Source organism: Sapajus apella, unplaced genomic scaffold (genome assembly GCF_009761245.1).
Source record: "Sapajus apella isolate SASKATOON/1434 unplaced genomic scaffold, GSC_monkey_1.0 scaffold72, whole genome shotgun sequence".
In the NCBI taxonomy this organism is placed as follows: domain Eukaryota; kingdom Metazoa; phylum Chordata; class Mammalia; order Primates; family Cebidae; genus Sapajus; species Sapajus apella.
In genome coordinates this window covers 3,366,409-3,371,314 of record NW_022437012.1, presented here as the reverse complement: position 1 = coordinate 3,371,314, position 4,906 = coordinate 3,366,409, and positions in this window count along the sequence as shown.

Here is a 4,906-nt window from a genome sequence, read left to right as displayed (position 1 = left end):
CAATTCTCTCCCTGTTCATGCATTCCTCTGGAATGATCTATATAGCCTTTAAAATTTTGTAAACCATGTTCATGTCAATGGCTCTCATTCTAATACACCACTGATTTCAATTCTAGCTGCCTGACTTAATGAACGTGGCCATCCATCAGCCTGGGTATATGTTTGGCCTGGCTAGTTGCTGAGTGACCTTAATCGAGTTCCTTAAATTCTCTGAACCTCTGTTACTTTATTTCTAATGGGGTTAAACAATGCATAGCCAGAAGGGTTGTTGTATTAACCTTGGTAATAGATACACGGCACCCAACACAGTATGTGGCTTAAAATCACACTGAAGAAATGTTAGCTTCTTCCTTCCTTTCTGTCTCCCATCCCTGCCTTTACTTCATTAGTTTAAACTCAACTCTCCCTCCTTTGAAGCCACTGCATGTGCTACCTCTCCCATTTATTTGGCAGCCAATTGCACTTCCATATCTCAGGCTCTGCATCCAGTATTTCAACTAACTGAATCAAAAATATTCGAGAAAACCACACAATGAAAATAACAATCCAACAATAAAGCATACAATATAACAAATCTTTACATAGCATTTGCATTGCATTAGGTATTTTAAGTGTTCTAGAAATGATTTAAAGAATATGGGAGGTTATGTGTAGATTATATGCAAATATTACATCGTATTATATAAAGGACTTGAGATTCTGTGTATTTGGGTAGCCTCAGGGGGTCCTGGAACCAATCCCTCTGAATACTGAGGGACAACTGTATTACCACATAACACTTCTGGTATTAGGTCTTCTATTATTCATTCCACCTTGTATTTACATTTATTTTTGACAATATTTATTGAGCACCTGTTCTATGTCTAGTGCATCATGCTAGGTGTTGGGCTTAGAAGAGTAAATATACCCAGTCTCTGTTCTCAGCTTCACAGCTAGATTGCTTACTCCCTGAGAGCAGAAGCACTCTAATTGATGTTCCTTTAACCTCAATTAATTATGACTGTTTCTGTTATGAGTTATAGAAACTCTTGGCCAGACACAGTGGCTCATGCCTATGATCCCAGCACTTTGGGAGGCTGAGGTAAGTGGATCACCTGAGATCAGGTGTTCAAGACTAGCCAGGCCAACATAGTGAAACCCCATCTCTACTAAAAATACAAACATTAGCTGGGCGTGGTAGTGGTCACCTGTAATCCAAGCTACTTGGGGGTCTGAGGCAGGAGAATCACTTGAACCCGGGAGGCGGAGGTTGCAGTGAGCCCAGATTGTGCCACTGCATTCCAGCCTGAGTGAGGCTTCAACTCAAATAAAAAAAAAAAAAAAAAAGGAAAAAAAGAAAAGAAAGCCCACCTTAAACAGGCTTCATCAATAAAGATCACCTACTGGCACCCAGATGGAACGCACCTAGGCATGGAACTGTGGCTATGCAGGTTGATTAGGATAATATCCCTCCTGCTTGATTTATCTATCTGTCCATTTCAGGATTTCTGCAACAGTTTAATACCACTAGTGCTATTAGCAATATTTTCTTAAAGTGATTTACTGTTTCCCTAAATAAACTTACTTTAAAAATAAACTTTAAATCAATACTGTAAAGGAAAACAAATATCCCTGCCAAAGGAGGTAATGACAAAAATAAGTACAATAAAAATGATCAAATTCTGATCAATGTGGTTGGCCCAGGCCCCAGAGTCTGAGGCCAGCTTGGTCTTTATTGAAAAGGGAAATTAGAAAGAGTTGGAGTGGTGTTTTTAGCCACTAAACTAGCATCACACTAAGACTTTCTCTTTGATATAATCGGGATTGAAAAATAATTATTTTCTCAGTGTAGGATTCAATGATTTTAATATAATGTCCAAGCTCTACCTAAATTTCACTGTAAGTAAATTATATCCTTCCCATATAAAAGCGCATACCACGTAATCAGAGTGTAGTCAGACTTCCTCTAGGATTCATGCTAAGGGCCAAGGTAATACGAGCTGTGCATGGTGAGGTGAATTTAACTGGCAAGGTTTGAAGCAGTAGACCATGGGGCAGACATAAGGCAGGCAGTAGGGTTGGTGTTGATGAGAAAGAGAGACAGAAGATACTCAAGGATAATGTCTCCAGGGTTTGGAAACCAGAAATTAGGTTCTGAGGGGGAAGCAGGTACTTAGAGGTATCTCAAAGAGGATCTCTCACATAGTAAAATAAGTGAAGCCAGGCCCAATGAAGAGGGCAAAAGATAACTGGGGTAATTACATTGCCTAGAACATAATGGCTTCTAAATCATGGTAAAATAGTGGGCAGAGGGTAGGAGTCATGGGTTGCTGGGCGAGGATTCAGAAAAGCTGTGAGCAATCTGGTGTGATTTCTCACTCCCTAGGCAAATGTACACATAAAGTTAGAGATTTCAGGTCCAAATACCTGCATGTGTTAGGCAGGTAATATGAACAACTGGCTTGCATGGATGTAAGATAATAGGGGGTAGTGGCAGGTGGGGCAGAACACAGACTACACTTTAAGACACTCAAATTTCATGAAAGCAGACCAAAAGGAAACACTGAGGCTGCCAAACAAGCTGCATCCAAGAAACCCCCACGTCGTTAGACTCTGGCCTGAATTGTTTCTGTATGTTCCCACATATTGGAGTCACTACTCAAGATCCAGATCTTGAGTTGTGTTGGTTCAGGTCTTCCAGAAAGTAGTTCCTAAGTCATGATTAGACTTGTGGGAGAGTTATTGGGGTCAATGCTTGTGAAGGAAAAAGGAGAGGAAGCCAGAATGGCAGGGAGAACTTTCAAACAGAGGTATAGGTGTAACACCTGGGAAATGGGGCAGGGGAAGAGAGCGTGCATAGGAGTGTCTCAGGCTACAGGATGGTCTCAGACAGGCCATTGAGAAGCGCTCAAGCCAAAGATGTCTTCAAAGGGACCCGTGTCTGCAGGACCCTCAGTCTCTGGCTGGGAGCAGCAGGGCAATGGTGGTGTGAACTCAAGGGTGGATCAGGAAGGTAGCAGCTGGAGCTGTCAATCATTCCTCCAGAGCAGGAGATCTGAGTGGTGCCTTTCATAGCCATAGGATGGCTGAGGGGGATTTGATGCCCCCCCATTTCAGGTCCCTTGGTAGCAGGCATCTTGGCTGCTATTCAGCTTCTGGGCTGGGGAGAAAGATCCAATCTTCCTGTCTCCTTTGGGATCCCCCAACCTGAGTAAGGAGAATGATTGGATCTTGGAAGTCCACAAATGATAAATGTCCACTATCAAAAGAACTTTGTGAATTGGTATTGTAACCCTTCCCATTCAAAAAGAAATTTCTTAGCCAAAAACACTTGGGAAACACCTATTGTTAAACAAACATTAACTAGATTTCCAGGATTTCCCAGAGCTTTTACCAGACTGATGTGTATCTTGAGTCTCCATGAGAATGAAACAGTCTGTAGAGTTTGTAACATTTATTTGACCATTGACACACACTCCCAAACTCCAGTTTTTAATTATATTTTAATACAGTATCTGTATTAAAAGACGCATTTCAATGTGGTGTAGAGGCTGTACACTTTCTGTTTGTGCCACCAGATCTACTCACCATCCTTCTCCTTTTCCTCTGTGCCACAGAGGATAAGCTTCATGAGCAAGGCCTTGGTCCTCTTTTATGCTTTATTGTCTTTGCCCAGTAGAACTTTTGCTGATGATGAACATGCCCTATAGCTGTCCTGTCCAGAAGGGGAGCCATTAGCCACTAGCTATTGAGCACTGAAAAACTAAATTTTTAACCTTATTTAATTTTTATTAACTTAAGTGGCTACATGTAGATATTGGCTCTCTTACTGGACAGCACAGTTCTGGCTTCTGGTTGGGTATGACCAGCAAGATGCATCAAGGGAAACCTGGGGAGGAGAAGAAGGGTGAAGAAGGTTATGTATTTCCCTGGGACCTCTCCCTGTGTGGTCATCACGGATCATCTTGTCCTCTGCAAAGGCCTCAGCCCTTGCCATACAACCACCCTCTTGCCAGATTCAGCGGAGGCTCCCTTCCCCTGGCCTTTGAGGTCGGGGGTGGTCAATGCAGCCTAATGCTGGTGGCTACTGTGCCAGCCTTGTGGGCTTCCCTACCCTAGCCTGCCCACACAATTGCAAATGGTTCAGTTAAAATCCTGTTCAGTTACTTGGGTTGAGGGTCTCATCTGTCTCCTGCCAGGACCCTGCCTAGCCTAAAGCAGTGAAATAAAACTTGTTTTTAATTTTGAAAATTATTTTCATATAGTAATAGTGAAAACAGCAGAAAGGACTTATGACAAGAGTCACCAATTTTGTTTCCCTAAACACCCTTTGCCCCTCTTCTCAATACCTAGAGGCAAGAACTTTTAATTCTCTTCTGTTTACTTTGATAGTTACCTCCATACCTCAAAATAATAGGCTAAGGTCACTCCTGGTACTATGTCAACTGGAGACATTATCTATGTTTCCTGATGGGCTAGATAAGGATTTCCCTCACTTGCACCACCCCTACCTCCGCTTCCTTTCTCCTCCCAATTTTTGCTAGCTATATTAATATTTTTAGCTTCCTCTACTGCTTACCACATACATTTAAGGAATAGATGTAAACTACTATTTCTTGTTCTGTTACTTTCAGCTGCATCTCTTGACCTCCTGTTTTGCAAAATGAAGGTGTTTCCTTCCCAACCTTTTTTCCTCCCTTTTCACCTCCCCGTTTCTGTCAAGTTAAACCTTTATTTTTTACACAGTGAGTGTGGAGAACATGTACATTCTGTTTTGCAGCCACTCAGTTTTCCATGCTTTGTCTATGAGAGTTTCTGAAAACTGAGAGCCAGAAATGAACATCTATGTTACGTTGATAGAGTTTAGTACAGGACCAAGGAGCGCGCATTTTCTCTTCTCCAGCTCCAACATCACCATTCCTTTGCT